Raw genomic sequence first — 25,597 nt, 5'->3', positions numbered from 1 at the left:
CATTTACATTTCTCAGTAAGTCTCTCCTACATGATGAAATCTGACCATGAGAAATTAAATGGTAGTTTTGAATGGATGCATTCCACGTGGCTTTATCTGTCTTACCATGTGATGGAAAAGATAAGCGAGAGCCAGACACCCATAGCTGGTATTAAACATTCTAATTGAAAGAATATTGGAAACATACATTGCATAAGAACAGTGTGGAGGGGAGCATAAATAGTCAACAGCAATGACCCATCTGTCACTACTAAATTCAGTCCTAAACTACATATCTTGCATGGAGAGGCTGTAAAACTGTCATGTAAAACCCTGGTGTTTAAAATCTGCCTTCAGGACCAAGGACAGCAGCACTACCATTGCACTGTTCTAGGCATTAGCCCTATTCAGTTGTTTTGTCATTGTCGTCGTCCCTCTGCCCCCCCATTTCATATGATTAACATTGTGCAAGGAGGAGAATGGATAAGAACACTGGGCCACTGGAAGGAAAGAGAGAGGGGATATAATGCTTGAATAAATTTGAGGATCTTGAGGATGCTTGCTCACTCATTTGTTTATTTCCAAAGCCTAGCGGGAGGGAACCTCTGGTCTAGGGATTTGAATATGTCTTTGAGACTTCTTTATCCAACCCTCAGGAATCTCCCCAGACTTCATCTCTGACTGGCCCTGCTGTCCTCCCTCTCCAGATGCTCTTTGCCTGGCTGAAACATGTCCTTGAAATGTGAAAATGCTTCTTGCTTGCCTGGATATATGGTTTGTGTATGAAAACCATGTATCTGACTTTTGTGTGGCTGAAATGTCATCCTCTGTGCAAAGCTAAGAGTCACAACTGTTGCTCTTTTACCTCTGGACCACTTTTACCGCTGGACCCAGAAGGGTTGCCAATGGAGGAATGTGGTCCTCAAGCTGAATAAAGGTTTCTCATCCCTACCGTAGACAGTATTTGGGGATCCAGGGAGAAAGGAGGAGAGGGAGAAAGCAAAAGCTGCAGAGGTCCTGGCTGGAGACCTGTGGGTACATAATTACAAAAATAAAAACAACAACAAAATTGAATTGGTGGACTGTGGTTTGCTCTGGTGGAGGAATTTTCAGATTGGTGAACATTAGGCAATAATGCAAGAGGAGGGAAAACTTATTTTTGTTGACCAGACAGCTTCTCTTTCAATGGACAACAGCAGTGTCTTATCTACTCAATAGCAGCTGGAAAACTCAGCAGGAAGCCATTAGTTCAGTCAGTTACTGAAGAATGATGTGATAATTCCTTTGTGTTGAAGCCTGGTCAGGCTGCTCATTTGATTTTGCATTGCAAATTGAAATCTTGAGAGAGAGAGAGAGAGAGAGGATAAAATAGTAATTCAAGCCTATTCCCAATCACTTGAGATGAGTAAGCCTTTTTAAAGGAAGTGGGCCTCCCTTCCCGATTAACACCCATCTGACTGGGCTATAGGTGTGGTTTCTGGAACACCTTTCTAAAATAAATAATAAAAGTTGTTGTCAGTTTAAAAGGGGGAGGGGAGAACACCAAAATGTCTTTAGGGCTACATTTTATTAGCCAGCTGTGAAATATGTGTAAACTTTAGTGGAACAAACTTTGGGAGCCAATGTTCACAAAGAAGTCTTAAGGAAGAAACTTTAATGTCTATATAGATTTTTGGTTAGTGAATCATCACAATTGGTTTCAAGCTGCATAGCTCTTTAAGTTTGTATAACACAGCAGTTCTTGGTCTTATAGCAAAACATTTCCAGAGATAGGTGGCATGGAGGCTTGTCACAGAATATACCTTCCCGGATATTATTCACTGTGGAATTTCAATATAAGTACATGTAAAATGCATATAGCACATGTAAAAAAAGGCAAAGGACCCCTGACAGTTAAGTCCAGTCACAGGTGACTCTGGGGTTGCAGCTCTCATCCCACATTACAGGCTGAGGGAGCTGGAGTTTGTTCGCAGACAGTTTTTCCAGGTCATGTGGCCAGCATGCCTAAGCCGCTTCTGGTGCAACGGAACACCAAAACCAGAGCAGTGCATGAAAACGCCGTTTACCTTCCCGCAGGAGCGGTACCTATTTATCTGCTTGCACTTTTTGGCATGCTTTCAAACTGCTAGGTTGGCAGGAGCTGGGACCGAGCAACAGGAGTTCACTCTGTCGTGGGGATTCAAACTGCTGACCTTCTGATCGGCAAGCCCAAGAGGCTCAGTGGTTTAGACCACAGCACCACCCGCGTCCCTTATAACACATGTAGTATAGGAAAATATTTTTCACCTTTCGTTAAGTTGTCTAATCGATCCATGTGAAAAGAAAACAATTTTCAACCCCTCCCTCAATTCATTATAAGTGGAGTATCCTGGGGAAATGATTCACTGCAATTAAAACTAGACCTATCCATCAAACTGAAAGATTCCTCATATATCCACCTTTCGCTTGTCAAACTCAGGACTTTTTCACCTCAGGCAGTGGAATCCCAAGGGCTGGCACCCTCACAGGTACCTACCTGCCACTGCTGCTGCCATCAGGGAAGTGAATTAAAGTGATGGCTTTCGGTGAGATTTTGTGAGATTTTGCTGCTGCCACTCCTTCTCCCTCCTCCTTCGGCAGGAGGTGCACCACTCACTGCTGTTTTTGCCAAAGAAGTGACGACAAGGGGTTCTAGATCTCATGGACCTCTCATGAGATTTTACTGCAACCTGGAAGCCATAGCTACAGCTTTGTGAACCTAGTAAGCAAGTAGATGGCAGGGGTGCAACACCTTCCCATTTTGCCTCAGGCAGTGAAGCAGAATGGGCCACCTTTGCAAAGGTGGCATAGATGCCTACCATTTAATCTGATTTGCATGAGTTGATCTTTGATAGGCTGAATTGTGGGTGACACTCCATTCTTTTGACAAGAAGGGATTACAGCAATCACACACACACACACACACACACACACACACACACACACACCAGGGCGCAGAATCCTTGCAGTCCAAACTGGTTCACTCTAAAATATAGAAGACAGTATGTAGAATGCATAGTATGTTGCATTGTGGTATTAGGTGCAATTATTATAGCAACCAAGTTAAAGCTTGACTACAGTATTTAGAGTGTGATAGGAGACAGAGCTGGGTCCACGATTAGGCTGCATATTTGATATATTTCTATCCTTTAAAATCCTTCTGATCTAGAATCTCCCTTTAATACAGAATTTCTTTCTAAGGCTTCTTGTAGGTCAATGCAGCCATTAATAATGCTATGTTATTATATATGATATGATTTACACTCTAGTCTAATGACTTACAAAACATTTTTTTTTTTTTTTTGGCAGTCTGAACAAATTAGCTCTGTTTTCCTGGCACAATTAGTTGTAAGCCCTTCATTCTCATGCTGCTAAAAACTGAAGGACAAATCTGTGATAACAAAATCAAGCAGTTGAGTAGTCAGCTAAGATTTTGTCTTAAGAACAATTTATCACGTAAATGGTGTCTGCTTTGGTGTCTGCTTTGTTTTATGGAAATTTGAAAACAGCTTTCCGCATGATTGAAGCTTTTGTCAGTGAGACCCTCTTCAAGATGTGACAAATGTCTCTTATCTCTAGAAGATGCTGAAAAGATGCAAGTGATAAAACTTGCTATTTTAGATCAAGAATCCACAAGGGAAGCACGGGGGAGGGTTAGCACTCAAGACTCAAAATAACTTTCCAGCCTTACAGCTTCAGGAGAAGGAAACAATTAGTTAAATGAGTCAATCCAGCTTTAGTTTGAACGTCTGGATTATATATGTGTGTGTGTGTATTCTAGACATTCAAAATATATATGTGACTGGTTGTTCATAAGCAATGTGCCGTGCAAACAACTTCACATTTTACCATTTCTGCACATGCAAATAACAAGCAAAGATCCTTATTGTACCCATCTAGTCCGGCATTCTGTTTTCACAGTGGTGAAGTGGTACCTCAGGTTAAGTACTTAATTCGTTCCAGAGGTCCGTTCTTAACCTGAAACTGTTCTTAACCTGAAGCACCACTTTAGCTAATGGGGCCTCCTGCTGCCACCACACCGCCGGGGCACGATTTCTGTTCTCATCCTGAAGCAAAGTTCTTAACCTGAGGTACTATTTCTGGGTTAGCGGAGTCTGTAACCTGAAGCGTATGTAACCCGAGGTACCACTGTATGTTCAAGCAACAAAGCATCACCCACTACTCTGCCCAAAACTTTCTCTACTCTCAGCTTTCCCATACCAGACACAAAAGATTCTCTTTATGAGAAATCAAGGCACTATTTTTCACTTTGAGGTCATATTTTCTGTGCAAAAGTAATGCAATTTTAATCAGATTGCTTTTTTATTTTTATTTTTACTGAATTGTCTAAGTCAGTAATGGTGGTTGGGGGGGGAGGCCTAGTGATGTGAGATTTCAGTAAAGGAAAAACTTTGCATGGTTTGCAGCATGGAAGATGAAGTGAATAAATTTGCTTTCCCCTGGACTTTAACTGAAAAGTGATTCCACCCTTGAGGTTTCCATAAATGAAGTAGAGGTTCAATGAATGATAGTGAGATGAGTTATGATTGGATGAGATTTCAGTGTCAGTACTTCTGGCTTGAATTGAAAATAATGGTGAGCAAAGGCTGCTCAGGTAATTTAATGTTGATGCCCCCAGCTTTATTCAGAGCATCCTTCATCAGTCTGATAGCATCTCCAGATAAACCCCCCTTAGTGTAAACCATTATCATAATTTTAGTCTGCACTGTGAATTGACATTGGTAAAGTGAAATACTTTTTGTTAACCAATATGCCTTTAAAAAAATAAATTGTGGGAAAAACTAAGGTCAGGCAAAGTTAAATAAACACTTTAAAATATTTTAGCTCTAAAATATGGCTTAGTCTCTGTAAGGGATATTTAAAATGCATGGTGCCAAATCAGCTGTCTCCACCATGCTCTTATATACTAATGATTTCCTATAATTCAATTTGAAAGAAAATCATAGTTAATTAAACCTGAAAGAAGCAAAATATAATCAGGCATGTAAACAATAGAATCCTTCTGTCTTTATTGTTTCTGCATTTAGCTTTCTTCAAGACATTTCTTCTGAGATGGCAAGCCTGGAAGGGAAAATGAAGATATATAAACTTTTGTTGCAGCAATGCTGATTATTTGAAACATTCAGCAGTTCATCACACAATCAGGCGAAATCAGGGAAGTCACTCAGAGCCAAATATAAGTGATCATTAACTGCTTCTATGCTTTTAAGCCATAAATGAAACAATCTATGAACTGGTGTGTCCAGGGTTTGTAGGTTTTTTTAAAAAGCAAACAAACTGCAGGGAAAAGGTTTAAAGTTTAGATTTAAACAAAGTGGTGAGTGAGACACAATGATTTTAACTAGGGATGGGAGAAGGTGTCAATTTCAGTTTCCGATCCCATTTTTGTAATCTTAAATTCAGTACTCCACATTTCTGCATCAATTTGCATTTTTTTAAAAAAAAAAACATTGTGAAACTTCATCAGCATTTTAGTTTCAATTTCTCCTAATAAACACATGCTTTCATGTAACTCTCCCTAACATTTAATATGTTATTTCCACTAATATATGCCTTTTGATGCACTCTTTACACTGTATATGCATTTTTGTACACATTCAGAAATCTGTGAATTTTGGCTGGGGTTTGCTTCTCATGCTGTTTCAGAAATTGCAGATTAGGAAGAGTCACCTTTAAATGCAAACTGAATCTAACCTGTCCCCAATTCCTAGCTTTAACCCACCAGTGGTATACTATATTTTATATTTGCTGTGTCAACTTAAAAACAAGCAAACAATAGGAACACCCTAACGGAGCATGCATGGTGTCCCATATGGGATCGGATTCATATCTGAGTTCCCTAAAAGATGCTATCCACTTTGACAGTGCCAGTCATGAGTTGGGGCAAGCGACGATGTCTGGGTAGAATCCCACAAACAGGTGATCACAAATCACCTGTTTGTGGGATTCCACCCAGACATCTTCCCTTGCCCCAACTCCTGACTGGCACTGTCCAAACTGACAGTCACTGCCCTGAACATTTGCCAATATTTTGTCTCCTACAAAATCCCTCTCTCTCCTTGTATTTATATGTTGCATAGCATTATAATTCTGGGGCCCATCTTCTAACTTACTATCTATTCTTAAGAAGCAGGCAAGGCGGAATATGCCTTGCAAATCAGTTGTCAAGCAATACTGTGTGGAAAGGCAAATCCCCAGTACACACTTAGGTCCTTGACCTGCTTTGACTGACATAGATATGCATGAATGACCCAGTGGCAGGCTCAGCAAAGCAGGCAGCACCAGGGAATTGCCTGTGTCTGGGAGTGTAACTTCCATGAGAAGTATGTATGAATAAATATTTTTAAGTGTATACATGAATGCTGCTTTTATTTTCGGCTGAACTGAGTCCGTATCACAAAAGCCTGCCATGTTGCAGAGCATAGCCTCTGGGTGACATTTTACATAAGGACCAGATACCAATTTCCTTCTTCCTATAATATGGATCTTGAGATAGGAAGAAGCTAAAAGATACAGGTGCTGTTTATTTTCCTTTCTTCTCTTTTAGGCACTGCAAGCCAGCTCTCTGACTTCAAAGCCAGAAGCAAATGTAAGTACAGTGCAGGTCCCAATTTTGAATGTGGCCACAAGTACCTCAAATGTTATTGCTTCACTTCCATCAAATTGTCACAGTTCCTTTTGACATGGTACTGGCTCTTGATGGATATTGATAAAATTCACAAATTATGGGCTCAGCATGTGAACCCTCACTGGATGTAACACTTTTCGTTTTGTTTATAAACTGAGCACCTTTACCCTTAAATTCTTATTTTATTTGCAATTAATAAATATATGTCTTATGTTGTTGAAATTGTGAGTCTGGGAGGGATTTACCGTAACTGAGAGGAGCCTGCAGTTGGGACTGTCAATGGGAGTTTCTCTTGCTGTCCGAAGTACATGTGGCAGGCAGAGTGCGCAACACACACAAACACACTTTCCATAGAACACAAATCTCAGTTTCATCTTCTTGTTTGAAATGTTGAGGTGCCGGGATTTCCTCTGCTCCCCTCCCCCCCCCCCCACATAACCCTTCTAGCTCCAATTGCAAGGGCCATAAGAAATGGTGTCAGAGGTTTTTGCCCAGTTCCAGCCCTCTTGCCATCCAGCAACCCTTTTGCAAGATTGATTACAAGACTACAATGCCCTCCCACCAGATGTCAAAGTGAAAAATAACTACCAAACGTTTAGAAGACATCTAAAGGCAGCCCTGTTTAGGGAAGCTTTTAATGTTTAATAGGTTATTGTATTTTAGTGTTTTGTTGGAAGCGGCCCAGAGTGGCTGGGGGGACCCAGCCAGATGGGCGGGGTATAAATAATAAATTATTTTTGTGGTTGTTGTTGTTGTTGGGAAACAAAGTCCAAATACATTTTCAGTGGATGGGGGTTTGCAGATTGACAGATTAATCTATTTAACTAAAGCGTGTTCATATGTCTGGTCCATCCCATTTCACAATAATCTGTTTTTTTTAAAAAATAAAAAGTTCATATGGAACATTTGTATTTAAGGATGTTTATTATCTCCAGTGTATACATTTCTAAATGTGTGTCATTTTCAACACAATAAAAATCAAGTTCCTTTCCTCACAACTGCCAGTATTTCATACAAGAGCATGTGGTATTGGAGGAGCAGAAACTAGATGACAGCAAAGAGAGTCAGTGAATTCTAAACATCTGGTCACTATTTGGCTTGCACCCTCAAACAAGAGTTGCATATATACTGCATCAAGCTGTGAATCATGAGCCATGCTGATTAATACTTTTCAAATGTCTAACCAATTAATTTGTGAGATTTTTAAACATGCAAGGTCAATGAACTCTTAAAAGAAAACAAACCTGAGGGCTAAGTAGGGTATGATTCTATTTTATTTTTTAACAACGGCACTCAGAATAGCCTGAATACATACCAAATATCCTTCACTGTAAAAAGAGATCTTTCGTTGCTCATTATTAGGAAATTGCCATTAGGACAAATATGAGTGCCATGCTATTGTTAGACTGGCTCTAAACAAGAATGTTTAAATGAATAAAAACAAGTCAAGCCAATTAAAAAGGTTAAATAAGGCAGATGATCAGATTGAGTCTTATTTTTTAAAAAAAAACCGAGTAGGACAGTTATTAGTAATGAAAGCTTTTAGAGCAGTGTTTATTTGTTTTTTAACACACACAAAATATTCATGAGCAAATTCATTGAGATGTTTAAAAAACATGTATGTTGTTTGGAATTTTGAAATCCTTTAACATTAGTTAGAACCATTGACCTTGGCAAATATTGCAGTTGGGAAAATTGAGAAATACACTTTTCTAGTTTGGGCTGGCCAACCCCATACAATCCAAGCCCAAGTTCACCTCAAAGCACACTTTATAAAGGGTTTGAGTCTGGCAACCTACCCTGCCAATCTCCCTATCCCCCAAAACACATGTTACCAACTCACCTTGGGAGTAAACCTCACAGAAGTCAATGGGTCTTATAAGCAAGCATGCTGTTGACCTTGTAAGCATGGGAAGCTTGCTAGAGGTGGAAACCTGTAGTTGAGGAACAGGACAGGGCTGCATCAGGTCACACACTACCTAGGCGATACTTTATTGGTTGACCCTACAGCAACACACAGTTGTCAGGTCCTTCTGGACTCCCTAATACATTGCCTGCATCAACCATGCCTTCTAGAAGGTTAATAAAGCATTGTGACAAGCAATAGAGCACCTAGGTAAGTGTGTTATTTTACATACCTGATGGTGTACATTTATCTCTTGCTGAAATGAGTAATGGTCATGCCTCCATGTTATAGGGGCATGGAGGATTGGCTGCAGCTGTAGGCTGGTTTGTGGCAAGAGGGCAAAAGGAGCTGTTCCAGGTGGCAGGTAAGACATTGAGTGCAATCCTTAATCCAATACTGGGCTTGACGTGAAATCGTGCATTATCCCAACCTCAAGCAGGTGCAATCTCAGGGTACCCTGTTAGAGGGGTCTAAGTTGAAGTCTCTGTCCAGAAGGCGTATGGGGCAGATGGACCATAGAGCTTCCAGCAGAGGCCAGGGTTCGGCCACCTCAGTTGCCCTTCATCTTGACATGGTCCATACTCCAGCCATGCTCAAGCTCCAGCCCTCCATCAGGAGGCTGATAATGGATATATACTTAGTGCCTGAGCCAGAATGTTGTCTTTTTGAGTTTATTCCACCCACCATTGCTATTGCCTTTGCCCATGGGGTTGGGTGAGGGTGTGGTGAGTGAGTTCACAACCTGTAGGCCTTGCCCTTAAGATCTTGACGTTATGTTCAACAGTCTTTTCATAGCATGCTTCATGGAAATTCTAGTTTCCTATGCATCCTGGTACAATTAAATGAATTGGGAGGCATACAAAATTACAACTCCTGTGAACCCTGTCTTGAAAGGACATGAGAATGTTTCTTCTAAGAATATTCAGGGACATCCAGTTCTTATTCATCAGCCAGCTTTACTCACCACCAGTTATTTCCTTTTGCAAGGCTATGCTTCACTGGGAATGGGAGATCTTGGAGAGTAAGAAGATGCACACTTTGGTCTTTCCAAGTTTTTTTGTGGGGAGAGTTTACTCATGAGGATTAAAAAAAAAGAGTTTCCCCTTAAAGTCAAGATCCCATACCTCTATTACCATTAACTCGGTTGGGGGGGCAAAAAGTTTGAGACTTTCATGAATTTGTCCTTTTATGACTCATTTGGAAGACAGCACAGGCTAAGAAATCTGAAAATTAAGAAAAAATATGCAAAAAGGGAAGCAGAATTGATTTTATACAGAAAGACAAATTTAAATACAGCCCAAACAGATACAGTGGTGTGAATTCAGACTTGCTTGCTTGCTTGCTTACTGACTTACTTACTTATTGTGTGGTGGTTATAATAAATGATGTCTTAGAAGACCTAAATATATCCGATTACCAGGAAATGGCATGGCAATTTTCATTCTTCTCTCCTGCTTCAAGCTATTTTTTTGTGAAAGAAATATAGAGTTAAACTTGATGTATTCTTTAAAAAAAGGAAATCCATTGTTGCTATTTTTGTGTCATTGAGAAGCGGGGAGGAAAAATGACATTTGCAAACTGATGCTTACTGAATCTTTCTGGCTTCCCTCCTTATTTTAAAAATATGAAAGGTTTCGTTATGGTACTATTTTTATGCTTTTCATCAAGATGTTATTTCCTCTCTTAAATGTTTCCCACCATCAGTTACCACAAGCAGTGCATTAATGAATTCCTATACTGCGCCTTGGGTAGGGTTTCAGGTATGGATTTGATTATAATATTCATCCTGAAATACCACTGCCCAGTGGGTGGAATGGTTATTATTTTAATAGAATATATACTTAAAAACGAAGGAAAACCATTTCAGAAAAGCTGCATTTATCAGGCTTAATAGCCGGAGGTAGGTGACACCACACAGGTCACATAAACATTCCACATGTCAAGAATTGACTTTAAATGAAAGATCTCACACTGCGGTGCTCATTTTTATTTGTTTTCCTGAAGCTGTTTATAGTGAAGACTGCACATTTTTTTGTGTAACCGTAAGTAGTAGTATTCAATCAAGAGACTCATTATGCTTTATTGTTCTTGTGAAAAGAGGTATTTGGGTGTTTAAGAGGTGATGAAGGATAAAACAAATATAGGAACAGTTAGATTTAGTTACACCTGAAGTTTTTCAGTAGCATATTTAATGTCGCAGTTATTACCAATACTATCACATCAATAATAATGACATTTGTGAAGGAGTGTTCAGTGCCTTCACTTTGTCATGTATATTTAGATCCACAAGCCATGCTTTGTAAACTGCTAAAGCTATCAGGTGCAAATATAGAAATGGTAGTATTTTATTATTGGTAATTACATTAATATTGACACATGCTTCTGTGCAGGGGCAGTGCTGTTCAATAAGAGGCCACCTCCCCCCACCCTTTTTAAAAGTCAAGTTCCACAGCATTATTGCACCTCATATTCACAAGTATTTACAGATGGATTATCTCAGGTTGTTTGTATATTGTTCAAACAGCCCTCTGACATCAAATTCATAAATCTGGTGTTCAGTAAATAGAACAAAATCAATGTCCCTGTGTTTCCTGGCTCAGGACCAATGAGAACATGACAAGGCTGTTAACCTTGTTGACACATTTGAAACAATAAAATTTCTGAGAACTGCTATAATGATAATATCTGTTAATTGCTCTCTGTTGTCTGATCTGGGTATATCAGCAGTTGCTGACAGGGATGAAATGGGAACATGACAAAACAGCTCATTAGCTAACTACAAAATATGATATATATGTATCCCCCCCCCCAAAAAAAAAACCTCTTCAGGAATGTTTGTCAACCTTTGGCCATTATTTGTATTCATACTTTTTTTTAAGAATGAGACATTGATTTACAATATAAAATGCGCAAGACTTTTTTTTGATAACATCCATACAATATTTTCTAGAGGGCTGGAAGAAACCCAATGTTTCGTTATCACCTTTACCACTGGCAAGTGGTACAGATGTGCAGCTGGCTTGAGGGATCAACAAATTAATAGTTTTTGTGGCTGTTTTTTCTAAAGAATGCTCTGACCTGTGTTCTTGAGTCCTGACTTTTTTGGCATTATCTCTAAGGGGGACAAAGCATCGTCAGCAACCTCGAAACAGACTTATGGTTTCATTTCTAAACTCACGAACAGCTTGTTATCTGAATTAGAAAGGCTGATACTTCCTATAAATGTCAGGCAGTCAGTAAAAACTTACAGAGGAAGTTTTAGATACTGTAGTAAAAAGTCATAGAGTCAGCTTTAAAAAGTAAGGAAATAATACGGGGGGTGTGTGTGTGTGTGTATTTTTCTCAGACAGCCTCTTGTGGATTTAGCTCAAGATGTCCTCGACCTGAGTATTCAACAAGATATCAGATATATAGCAAACAGTATTACTTGGCTCTTTCAGCATTTCTTAAAGCATTCTGTGTGACAAATTTTCCCCTCTGGCAAAAATGGGAAACATTTTCCATAGTCTCTCTTTCCCTTAACATGACATAGCATGACTCCAATTGCTTTATGTCATGGTTGATAGAAGCAGGGAAAATCTCTATTCGGTATAAGAACACTAGCTTGTCAAATATAGAAGATCCTATTTTGCATGTTGTAAATTAATTAGCTTTACCAAGCTAAGAAAACAAAGCACTTTTATTTTTAAAATATCATTTAAAATTCACACATCATTTCCGCAGCAGGATGCTCAGTTTATTATTTTTAAATGGCCATGTTGTTAGCATTTTCTGCTTGTGCATAATGATGTTAGGAAAAAATTGGCTTTTATTAAATTAAAACTCTCTTTCATATAACAAAATAATATTAGTTCTTCAAAATCTGTTGGCTTCTTATAGCTGTTTTCTTTGTAGTGTTTGGCATAAATATTTGAAGACATTTTGTCAGTGGCAAATTTTCATTTGTCCCCTGTTTTAAGAGTCGTGGAGCTAATTTTTAGCTCCGCATGCAGAACACCCTTTGTGGAATTTTTTCTGTACCTTCCAGACATAACAGCCAGTGACAAACACAAATGTTTTAGTATTAGTTTGTAAAAAAAAATAAAAAAATAAAAAAATAATAATAATAAATAAATAAATAAATTCAATAAGGGCCAGCTGAGAACTTATTTACACAATAATTAAAGTACGGAGGATTTGCTCTAAGCAAAGGCTGGAAGGGTTTGAGCAAACAGAGCAGTGACCATGTCATTGCTGTGCCTCAGCAAGACATGTAGCATGATCTTATGAGTATTTGCTCTAAAGTAACTTGAGTTTTTTGAGTTAAGGGTGCTGTGGGTTAAACCACAGAGCCTAGGACTTGCCGATCAGAAGGTCGGCGGTTCGAATCCCTGCAACGGGCTGAGCTCCCGTTGCTTGGTCCCTGCTCCTGCCAACCTAGCAGTTCGAAAGCATGTCAAAGTGCAAGTAGATAAATAGGTACCGCTCTGGCGGGAAGGTAAACGGTGTTTCCGTACGCTGCTCTGGTTCGCCAGAAGCAGCTTAGTCATGCTGGGCACATGACCCAGAAGCTGTACGCCGGGTCCCTTGGCCAATAAAGCGAGATGAGCGCCGCAACCCCAGAGTCGGCCACAACTGGACCTTATGGTCAGGGGTCCCTTTACCTTTACCCTTAACTTGAGTTCAGTGGGACTTACTTCCTTGTAAGTGTGCCAAGGTTTGCTGCCTAATCTTGATTCATACATTCATCAGGAGATGACACTGAAATAGTCTGGTGGAGAAATGTAATGAGATCCTCCCATCCACACGGCTTTTGTCCTGTGGCGTGGCGTCCACCACATGTTTGCACAGTGGCCTAGTTCATATATTTCATTCCATCCATTTTGAGGCAAAGCCTCATGGAGCAGCAACTAATATGGAAGTCCTTGTGTGGGTTGGAATTTATCTGCGTGGAAAGGAGAGGGGAAGGGCCACAGTTCAGTGGTAGAGTGCATTGCATGCTGAAGGTCCCAGGTTTAATTTCCAGTAGCTCCAGATAAGGCTGGGCGAGATCTGTCTCTGAAAATCTGAAGAGCCACTGCCAATCAGTGTAGGCAATACAGTGGTACCTCGGGTTACATGCGCTTCAGGTTACACACTCCGCTAGCCCAGAAATAGTGCTTCAGGTTAAGAACTTTGCTTCAGGATAAGAACAGAAATCGGGCTCCGGCAGCACGGCAGTAGCAGGAGGCCCCATTAGCTAAAGTGGTGCTTCAGGTTAATAACAGTTTCAGGTTAAGAACAGACCTCTGGAACGAATTAAGTACTTAACCCGAGGTACCACTGTACTGAGCTAGATGGACCAGTGGCCTGACTCATCATAAAGCAGTTTCCTATGCTCCTGTGAAAGGATAATACTGCCCTTCCTCCAGGCTATTTCATTGATGCCCCTGGCTGAATATATAAAATGCAGCTTAGTAAATGGAAGTTATACCCTGACTGGCAAGTTAAAAGTGAGCTTATTTTACCATGTCGGTTTCATACAATGAATACAGTTGATGAAATGCAGTCACTTCAGTGGCACCTCCAGGTTTTGAGAGATCCATGAGTAAGGTGTCCAGAAAGGGCCTTCCTCCCAGGCCTAAGGCACTGGGCTCTGGACAGTTGGCAGATCAGCTTTGCCCACCATGTGCCACCATTATGCCCTGGGAAGAGGAAGCCTCAGCCTCAAGAGAGATGGCTGACTGAAAAGGCACCCAAATCAGTGCTGCCTCTCTTGAGGCTGCATCTCTCCATCATGAAAGAGGGAGATGCAGCAGCTGTGAACAAACCTCCTTCAGTGAAAGTGGAGTTGGCTGGTGCACAGCCATGGTGTCTCCCTCTCTTCACAGTGTGAATCCATTTTGTGTGAGGAGAACATCCCATCTCACTTCATTTATCCATTTGATATGTGTAAAACAAAGCAGTCTAGAATGTGAATAGTCCTGTCATAAACTAGTTTATCAGAAAGCTAATATTATGCATCTGTTTTTGTTATAGTTGGCTATTAGGAATGCTAATGTAAACACCACAATATAATGACAGATTAAGTCACACTATGCCAAGCTTCCTTCCAGATTTTTAACTTGATAGAGATCGCTGGCGGTTCATTTTATGTCATTCTAGATTGCCAGAACATGTTGGAATCTCAAATAATACAATGTCGGTAAACAAGCACGCATTATGAAAATTGAGGAAATAATGTCAGAAAGATGCTTGGCAGAAGTGTCTAATCCCTCTCCAGCATACTTCTGCCATGAAAGCTTTCAGTGGAAAGAAAAGGTCTTCCTGCTCAACCATCATTTTCTTTTCAAGGAAAACATCCATATTTATTCATTTGGCCATAAAACTTTTATGGAAAATGTTTGGTTTCATTTCCCCACTCGGCAACTTAGTCTGTTGCTGGCTACTGGTTGCAGCTGGCAAGACTGTAATGAGTTTTCCCAACACCTTTTTTATCTTCCTGTTTGTGACAGATCTGATGCTACATCACATTGGTATCACTTAGCATTGCCCAAACTGCAACAAGTTTGACAAGCAGCCACCAGTGCACCAGCCAATCTTTTAGCCACTCGGGAGACACTTTTCAGGTGCAAACATACTTCACTAAGTACTATTACAGACTTCTAGACTAAGCTCAGGTTCCATGTGGTTAGCAGAAGCATACCTTCTCTTCTCCTCACTACATGTGATAATGTTTGGAGGAACTAAATCCCAGGCCAGGCTAGCAACACAACTACTTCCAACAGCTGCTTCAACCTTCTTTATTAAAGAACTGCACTTGTTTGCAGAGCCAACATTGGCAGTTGCTATTGTGGCTACCTGCTAAGGCCCACATTACCAAGAACCTGTAGTAACCAGCCCTACTGTTCATCTGCATTACTTTTGCTGCCTGCTGCCTCTGTCCTCCAGCAGTAGTTGGTGCGCCAGTGTCAAGTGACACTGCTTACCTGGCTTCCTGACACTGAGGTTGCTCCCAGTGACCAAGATGGGTGGAAGAAAGTTGGCAAAGAGATTGGAACAGTGCAGGTGCCCTGTTGCCCTACTGCTGCACCTGCCATGCACTGTCTGGGATCCTCTCTCTCACACACAGGGGTGCTTTGCATCCAGAAGCCCGCAGAGCAGCTCAGCTTTTGTTCCACCAGCCCAACTAGAAGATCTAAGAGGAACCAGCTTCCTGCTTCCCAGTGGGCACCAGATAGCTCTGATAAAGTATTCCCATTTTATAGGCAATTAAATTTATACAGACACAGCCCAATTGCTATCTGAACTAAAAAAAGCCATTTCATGTACTGAGTTCACTCTTTTCACCACCACCCCCTTTTTTAAAAAAAACACATAGGCTAATCTTTACACAGTCATATATTAATTTCACTGATCTTTCTCCCTCCCTATAACCTTTCCATGAACTGTACACTGAATTCTAGGCAATGCATGAAATGCAAAATGGTGCATGCAATTCAAGCCACTTATTAAGAACTTACCAGCTTCACCAGAGGTATTCCTTTCTCTCCCTCTCCCTCTTTGTTCTACAACACAAAGTATGAATCTCAGACTCCGTTCTCCTGTTACCTTAATTGTGATCACTGCAATTTAGGTAATCTTTGAAGTGGGACTCCCTAATCTTCCCCACAATGAGATTTGTGAGTTTCAGGCAACCTCTGAAATTTACAGAACCCCCCAAGGGTGAGTTCTTAAAGAGCCCCACTTGAAACATTGTTTTAACTGTGGGGAATTTAAAGTACAAGGCATGTGTGTTTCTGCAAGCCAAACTATTTAAGCAATTTATAAATGGACTCTCCAGTCTATGCTGTGCTGAATAATCTTAACAAGAAGTATAATAGGAATAATGATTTCTAGTGCGGTGCAAGTGGGAAGCAATAGCACTGTTTTTTCCATTTGAAGTTTGACAGCTACATAAAATTCAACAAATTCTCTGAACATCTGTCTGCCATCAGTTAAGTAACAACTGAAGCATCTACCTGATAAAACAGAACAGTGTGATACTTCTGATAGAACTGCACTCCTATTCAAAAGCTTGGTTGGTTTCCTTGGAGGGGATAGCTTCATTATTGCTTCTTCTTTAAGTCTTCATTACATAGTTTCCTTTTTAATCATCTAGTTCTCTATCAAACTCTTCTCATTTGGACAAGCTCTGAAAACACATCCAACTCCTCCTAATAGATTAATAAGAATTCCCTTGTTCAAAACCATCCAGACACAAGGGGTACAAGATAGCTACATTTGCTAGTATTCTTTGCTATCATTTGAGCTTTTTTTGTTGCTAGTTTGAAGTTACTTTGGAACTATTCTTAGATATATTCTAACTGTAATAAGAGAAGTATGGCTGCCATTCAGAATATGCTGTGTGCAAAGAACATGACTCAATAGAAGGTGTCCCATTAGCTTAAATGGAACTGCTGTGTGAAGTATCTACCACCATTTGCCTGATGTCAAATTATATTCTTTGGTCCCTTGGCAGACCAAGGAATATAGGCAAGAGCAGAATAAATGGCAAATAGTGAATTAGTCATCATGGTATTTTATACATACTGCAAGGTGAGGTCATATTTCTCTGTGTGCAAAGAACAATCAAGCAGTTTATGCTCCTACATAAACTATGAATCCTTACCGCACTTGAGATCATGCTGATTCCCTCACACAGTGTGCATGATTTATTTTAAATAAACTTTAATGACTGCAATCTGTGAAATAATAATATTTCATCAATATCTGCTGGAAGGAATAAGGCGGGCTTTGTGAAAATATAATCGAAACACAATATTATTCACTATTCACTCATGTTGAAATATACAGGTATTCTGTATTGATTTAAATGTGAAGGGATTAATGTTAGTATCCACAAATGAGTTGAAAAATGAATAAAAGCATTTTGGCAAGAAGTTTTTAGCCCATAACAAAGCAACACCTTTCATTAAACAAAAGGATTTAGTCCACTTTACATGCTACTAGAGCATGAATAAAAATATTTTCAAAGCTATGCAAATTGATGCTGAATATGTCTGGCTTATTTCACATTGAAATGTATTTAAAATATTTGTACATTACCATTCACACAAAAGATTTGATATCAATGATATGTATTTAGGGATGAGCAAGTTTCCCACATTCCTTTCATTTATCATTCCATGGAGTTATTCTTCCCTCAGTTCTGCTCCACCTAATTCTGGATTAACTATGAGAATGTTCAAAAACCATTCATGAATTTTGTCATAGCTCTAGCATTTTATCTTGCACTGATAGCATGTTGCTCGTCCCATCTTAGCAGCCTCCTGACTCCTTCCCAGCCCATAAACAAAGAGACTATAGGACTGGAGGAGGCTAGAAAGAGGCTGAGGTGCAGCTTCCAGGTATCTGTGAAAGGTCACAACTGTGGGAAGTGGAGGTTATAAGAGAGCGGGAGAAGATGTTGGCGGGAGGTTGCCAGTGAGTGGTTGGAACACGGATGGCTACTTTGCTGGAGTTGACTGCCCTTGTTGTCCTTGAGAGCTACTAGGCCAGGGTTTGTAAATGTCAGGTCCAGATGCCAAGTACATCTATCCAGGCCTGTCTGTCAGGCCCACAGGACTCTCTGTGACCTCTTCCCCAGGCCTCATCCCCTTTTCCTAAACTATACCAGCCTGGCTCTACATCAGCTTTGATTAGTTTTGCTGACCTGGAATGTGCCCTAGAACTTATCAGGTATGATGGCGTTTCTAAGGTACGGAAGGTACAGAAACCATGACTAGCTTATAGAATCTAACAGGAGTTTTCTCCTGTGTTCTGTGTGGCTGGAAAGTTCTCAAGGGAGCAGAAACGCAGCTGGGATGAGCTCAGAGCATTACCTATTTCGCAAGGACAAACTGCCTTCGGACTGTCTATAATTACAGGCTGAAGGGGTCTCATGTTATTCTCTCTTCTCTTTCTTTCCTTTCTTTGTACTGTTTTCACTTGCTCCGTGTACATAGTACGCTTAAGTTTTATTTGAGAACTACCGGTATATTTTGCTGCAACTGGATTTTAAAGAGTTTTTAGTTCCAGGCATCTGGAATTGCTCCACCAAGCTTATTTTTGCCTTAGTAAAACTTTTACTAATGAAGTTTACAGAGTCTGAATCTTTTTGGAACCATGTGCCATTTTGGAACTATCTACTCTACTACCAATCAAGCAGGCATGCCTCGTGTCGCTTGGGGAACCAACCCTGACGGAACTTTGCTAGTACATCTTGGTTGCCTGGATGAAAGGTCAAGGTGTGGGAGTGTAGAAAAATCTGTTTTTTTGCATGGCCAGAGTGCAAAGGTAAACCACTCAGACAGTTGCTTCCAATCAGTGTTGGTAGTGCTGAACAAAGATGGGCCGATAATCTGAATTGTAATAGGGCACTTTACTCTGTTCCTAGGGCTTCCTGGAACAGTTTTGAACAGCTGAGAACAGCTTGGTGTAAAATGACCACCTCTTCTTTGCTCTGACTCCTTTGTAGATGAGAAAAAGCAGTCAAGTTATGCAAGAAGAAAGAAAATGCAGCCACGTATGACAAAAAAAGATAATACTTCAGAGTGCTTTGCAGCAATTTAGAAGCCCAGAACCATAACTGGAAACAATTACTGTAGACCCTGCAAAATAAGTAGAAGTCACCATAATATGTGGCAGAGCAGAACTGCCAAGCTAATAATAAAACCTGCAAAACCCACCTTTTAAAAAATGACAACAATGGCAAACAGATTTTAAATCTTCTTTAAATAATGTATGTGAGCAAACTATAGCGTTATTACAGCTGGCTGCTCAGCATAAATTAATTTGCTTTTCATCTGAGCAGATAAAGAAAAGTTTTGTTGTGCTCTGAATTTTTAAAAGGCTTCTTCAAGCTGACAAAGAAAGATGCCTTTTTGACAGTGAAAATGACTTAAAATACTAGTGATAGCTCCAGAGTTATTACTAGAGGATTTTTAATTTGTTCTCTTCATAAATGTTTCATGGCTGACTTTAATTTCATTTTGTCTGAATCCATATGGAGACAGGCTAAGTTTCAAAAACTTCCATTTCTGAGAAGAAAATTAAAAAAAGGAAACTGTTTGCCTCTGCAACTTGAATCAGCTTGTTTTAGACTTTCAAAATTAAGTAAATTGTTTTTTAAATATTTTAGATTTGCATTTTGTATTGTTGACATAGAACTTGGCATCAGGCCATGTAAAATGCATGCTGCAATAATCATTGCTTTTGAGTTTGCCTAAAGGAAATTAGCACATCCAAAATCCAATTTAATGCTCTGATATCATTTAAATTATTTAACAGGCCCATAAAGAAAACTGTTCATATGGAGAATGGAAGGATGAAGCTTTCAATCATTCTTTATTCCCAAGATATTAATATGTTGTAGTGAACTGTTAAAAGAGGAAAAGTTATTTCCTGTTATTTGAATAAGTTCTAAACTAAACAAAAGCACCAAACTGAAGGTAAACAATTAGTATTAAAAAGCAGGCTTTGCACAATATACAAGTTACCTATTTTATGCAGACCGATAATAGAGCATTTAAATTCATGTGTCCTGCTATGGCAAAGCAATCTTTATGTGATAATATGTTTGCATATTCAGATTATCCTTTTCAGCCAATTCATATGGAAGAGTGTTGTGGGAGTGGGGGTGACATATACAGATTTCACATTACTGTATGCTGTACAGCACACATTTACAGATAAGACTTGTTTTTTTGGCCCATACTAAAGATTGAGTTAGTTTAGCAAACTGTCTAGTGTGTTGCCAGCCAGATACGTCTTCAAGGAAGTATATAAGCAAGACATGGTGATGGCAGTGTTCCCTTGTTGTTTGTCCCCAGTGCCAAGTAATCAGAAATGTACTTCTTTTGAGAATCCATTTTCTCTGTCATGGTGGGTGGGTGGGTAATAATAATAATAATAATAATAATAATAATAATAATTTACAGACTTTCCTTCTCTTTTAAAGCTATCTAAGCTAACAGCCGCTTTAGCTATGGTGGCGATTTGTGCATCATGAAACGTATCAACAAAAAAGAATGCAGATTTTATGCACCTGATTTATATACAGTGGTACCTCTGATTAAGAACTTAATTTGTTCTGGAGGTCTGTTCTTAACCTGAAACCATTCTTAACCTGAGGTACGACCTTAGCTAATGGGGCCTGCCGCCGCAGTGCCACCGCGCGATTACTGTTCTCATCCTGAGGTAAAGTTCTTAACCCAAGGTACTACTTCCGGGTTAGCGGGGTCTGTAACCTGAAGCATTTGTAACCCATGGTACCACTGTACATGGGTGCACTATAATTGATATAAGAATGCAATACATCTTGATATAGAAATGCAATACATCTTACCATAGTGGACAAGACTATGACCAGGTGACGTGTGTGCCTGCTGTAAAGATTGTGCGTGTGTGTGTGTGTGTGAGAGAGAGAGAGAGAGAGAGAACTGTAACGGGTTTCAAGGTAATTCCTATCGCTTCTTAACAGTTATTGATCTTTAAATCAGACCTATACCAGACAGACTTTCAAACTGAGGATTTCTCCAAATAGACGATGATCCTCTACAAAGTTGGAGCATCCTAGTCCATCCTAGCTATAGCATGCCCTGTGAGAAGGAGTGGAGGCATGCTAATCATAATCCGCGCCTTCTTTTTGCTACTATTAAGTGCATAACTTGATTTCCTGGCTGCCACCACAAAACTGGCCATTAATCCCTGTACTGACTAGTGCAGTAAGGCAATGGGGCATAGTACGAATAGCAAGCCCTCAGACAAAGTTAAAAGCCAAACCAATTTTATCTTTTCCTACATGTTTTTAAGGCAACAATTTAAACACTTGTTGTAAAGTTGTTCTCTCTCTCTTTTGGGGGGAGGGGGAGGACTTATTTTGAAACAGTTTGATGTAAAAGCAAATGAAAATAACATAGGGAAATGTATCCAGATGGGCCTAGTCTAGATGATGTCCCCATTCAAGCCAATACATCACAGTAAAACAGTTTCAATGTAAAACAGCCCTCTCAGTGTTCAGCTTCAAGTATTGCTGGTGTCTGGATTAGCTGCAGCCCTCTAGCCCCTTCTGATTTCGTGACTCTTCTATTTTTAACAGCACTCCAACCTCTTTTTGACAGCTTTACTTATATACATTATTTCCACTCCCGCTCTCAACCTCTTGGCCTCTTAGGTTAAATTAGACTCCCTTGGTTCTATTTGAGTTTTTATTTTCCTTAATTTATTTGGTTTCTTTTATTCTTTGTGTTTTATTTTCACCTTAGCAATCAAATTCCTGAGCTTTACTCTTGATCAACCTGTGACTTTTTGAGCCTCCTGGTCAGAGCAGCTTCTGAAATGAAAAGCAACAATTTTACAACAAAGAACAGATCATAAAGTGGTGGCCAATTATGTTCTTTCGCAGTCGTAAAATACCTTGAAATGATTAATTACATAAGTTATCAGTTTTTATGAAGCACTTTCTTGCAATTGTCCTGAAACTACTGAAAATCTGTTTTATTGGGTAACTCAGAGTTTGGTGTAAATGGCCAGAATCCAAAGAGCTATTTTATGAGTGTGCTCAAGGACATTTTTGTACTCAGTAGAAATCTGTAGACTTTTCCGCTTTGAATAACAAACTCCTGTGCCACAATACAAAATGCTTTGGACAGGCCCACTATAAAAATTGCATAGGAGGCTTCTCTTTACGAAAAAGTCCAGCACCACTTTGTGCCTGAAAGAAGTGAATGTTTGTTTGCTTATAGGCCCATGATCGATGGCTAGTAGTCACAATGGCTATTATTTTACCATCACTGTCAGAGACAGCATGCTTCTGAGTAACAAGAAACCACAGGAAGGGAGCGTGCTCTTGCACTGCCTTGCTTGCAGGCTTCTTTGCTCTGGTACGCTACTGGAGCATTTAAGCTGACTGTGTGTGGAATCACCTAGACTAGGTAGGGTAAAGTATGCATGAATATGCATTTATTAGTGGGGGCTAAAAATAGAAAAATACTTTATATTAGGGGAATATCCTTTGTAAAAATGTGAAAATTGGGACAAATAGCATACAATACAGCATATATTTTGAGATATATATGCTAAAATACTGTTGAATTTTCATAGGTTTTTTATTGTACTGAAAAATTAAGACTGGAAAAAGAAGAAACTGAGAGAAGCTTATCAATCTTAGGCTGGATCTAGACGCATCAAAGAAGCATTTCAGTTAAACATATTGTAAACTTTGTAGGAGAAATCGGGTTGGGAAAAATAGAACTCCACAGTGCCATCTGGTGTCGTAGTGTTATAATGCATATACAACTTTTTCTTTGCCAATGTAGCTGAGTCCCCAGAGAGACATCCCTAGAGTAATAATGGAAAGTGGGCTATATTAGGAACAACAAAAGAATGTAAACATAGAGATTATTAGCACCAACAAAATGAAGAAAATGGGAAGCGATGTTGGAAATACTATTACCTCGACTTCTAGAAGTACTGTTCATGTACTGTTCATGAATTACTGGACAGGAGGATTCTCCCTTTTCCTTGGGATTAAGGCTGTAGTTGAGCTGCAGTGGTGCAAGTCATTATTTGAGCCATTCCAGCTTATACTGATCCTTAGGACTGGGCTATCCGGTGGGCTGTATCATCTGTTGTGGCAGGAGCTACCGATGGGCTTGTTCAAATTATCAAGTTAGATACAGTGCAAGATCAGTTGTTTTGAAGGCTGAAACACTGAAACGACTAAGGTGCTTAAATACAATCTGCTTAAATGCAAATATTAATTTGATTATAGGTAGAGGTAAATGCTCAACAGACAAGGAAATGGAATGCATTGGATTGCATCAGATTAGGTCATAGTCGGTGGTCTTGCTAATCATTGCTAACTTGAAATCCATTGATTTCAAAGGGTCTACTCTAAGTATAGCTTGGACAGATGCAGCCCGTTGGCTGGAATCTTGCTCTGTTAAAATTAATGGCAATTGGTTATTGTCATTAATTGTCATTAGTTATTGCTATTAGTTAGAACATGATTGTATCCATTTTGTGATAAGTCCATTGATTTCTTTGGGTGTACTCTGAATATGGCTAACCTTGGATATCTATTCTATTCCCAATTTGTTGCACATATATACTGATTTAAAGCTTATGAATATAATAACAGGAGCAGCTTTCCATTCTGACTGAAGAAAAGAAATCCATCTTGAAAAGCATTTCTCTGGTCTTAAGCCTTTACTCGTCTCTACTACTCCAGCCTGACTTAATTTTCCTCCTTATTTTTTTTTTTAAAAAATCCTTCCCTCAGTGATACATAATTAACATAGGAAAGTCAGTTTTAAAAACTAAAATCTAGCTATTTCCCTGACATCTGACAGCTATATGGTTTCATTTTGTCTATTTCCCCGATGCTCTGATTTCCTACTATAGAGTTCCACCAGCAACATTACTGGGGACCATTCTGTCATGTGAGTGTGAACTGGCACAGCCAAAAAGGCACAGGTTGACCACCTAACTTGACGCACCAATCACCACACTATTCTTCTAGTGTCATTGAATCAAAAGGTGCAAATCCGAATGAGAGCGACTGAAGAGATAGTCACTCATTCGGCAAGCGATATATGGTTTTGAAAAGACTGCATTGCATCATCATCCAACTGAGTTCGGGAAATCAAAACTTTTAAATAAAAAGTTTCACTTTGAATTTAAAAGTTTGTTTTAGAAACCCTGTGGATAATTTAATGTAGTAAAGCATGCAACAATTCCCTCCTCTCCCCTTAAGTCGGAAATAGAATAATTGGAAAGATTTCTGTCAGTATGAGATGTTTGTGCTAATGCACGGTCATTTACTTCTGCACCACCTGCTGTTATCAACTTGCATAGTATGTGTCTTATCCTAGACGTTCTTCTGTGTTTGACTGTTCCTAAAATGTGCTACACATTCTGGATAAAAATGACCAATTTGACAGGATTGTGTTTGGAGCTCATATATGATTTGCTTTGTGATATATAGATAAAATGAACTTCACCACATGGCAAGCCTTGGCACAAACACTGAGGAAGCAGAGCACCCTTTTTTCAGTCTTGCTTCAATTCAGTTGGCATTGTTCAGAAGAGGGGGCTGCAGCTCAGTTGTAGAGCATCAGGCTTGCGTTCAGAAAGTCTCTGTCTCTAGGTAAGACTGGGAATGTCCCCAGTCTGAAACCCAGGAAAATTGCTACCAGTCAGTACTCAGTAGAATTCCATAGGAACCAACCTGAACCCTGCAATCATCATTTGAGACCCCTCTTCTTGTGCTGCCTTCATGAGAGGTCCAGAGGGTGGCAACATGAGATCAGGCCTTATCTGTGGTGGCTTCCCACTTGTGAAATGCTCTCCCCAGAGAGACTGGCCTGATGCCTTCGTATTATCTTTAGGTGCAAGACCAAAAAAAAAAATCCTTTTCTTCCAGACCTTTGACTAATTAAACAATCTAGGACCTTTTAAACTATGGGGCAGTATTATTTTCCCATTTGTTACTATGTTGTGTATTTTTGTGCTATTATTTTGTATACCACCCTGTGATCCTCGAATGAAGGGCAGCATAAATAATAAATAATAGCTTTGATCTGTTTACAAACAGTTGGATGCACAACAGTGACTATACTAAAGAATGACAAGTAGATCATAATGGCGATTTTCATCCCTTTTTATTAATACCCATTACATGCTACTCAGACGTACTCTATGGAAATACATTCATAGCGCTGCTGAGACCAACTGACCTATTCCCCAGATACTAATTTACGGTTACTTGCTGTGATCTTTTGTGTTCTGCCTGACATCTGAAGAACCATGCATGAATCATGAGTATCCAACTCCACCCCATAGTTTGAAGCACAGCCATCTACATGTAGCATGCCTCCCAGGTATCCTACATGCTATTTTGTGTTATGAGTATCTTTAGAGCCCTTTTTAGACACCCACTAGTCGTACAATGGGAGAAGTGGGAGAAGTGATCTCATGGTGACAGGCTCTACATCTGATCTATGCAGAACTTGCAGATAGCCCCATACACCCAGCACAATACT

General features: G+C 39.7%; 1 long non-coding RNA gene across 1 annotated transcript in view; it reads left to right on the top strand.

Moving 5' to 3' along the window:
* Positions 1-25,597, top strand: part of LOC308485921 — an 84,200-nt gene that overhangs the window by 42,189 nt on the left and 16,414 nt on the right. The window contains exons 2-3 of the long non-coding RNA XR_013990865.1: positions 6,566-6,607; positions 8,844-8,916. This is a non-coding gene — a long non-coding RNA (uncharacterized lncRNA). The remainder of the gene's footprint in view (positions 1-6,565; positions 6,608-8,843; positions 8,917-25,597) is intronic.

The sequence above is a fragment of the Podarcis pityusensis genome (genome assembly GCF_964106645.2).
Source record: "Podarcis pityusensis genome assembly, chromosome: 9".
Taxonomy (NCBI): domain Eukaryota; kingdom Metazoa; phylum Chordata; class Lepidosauria; order Squamata; family Lacertidae; genus Podarcis; species Podarcis pityusensis.
The sequence above is the reverse complement of the archived record's forward strand: the minus strand, read 5'-3'. Positions and strand labels throughout refer to the sequence as shown.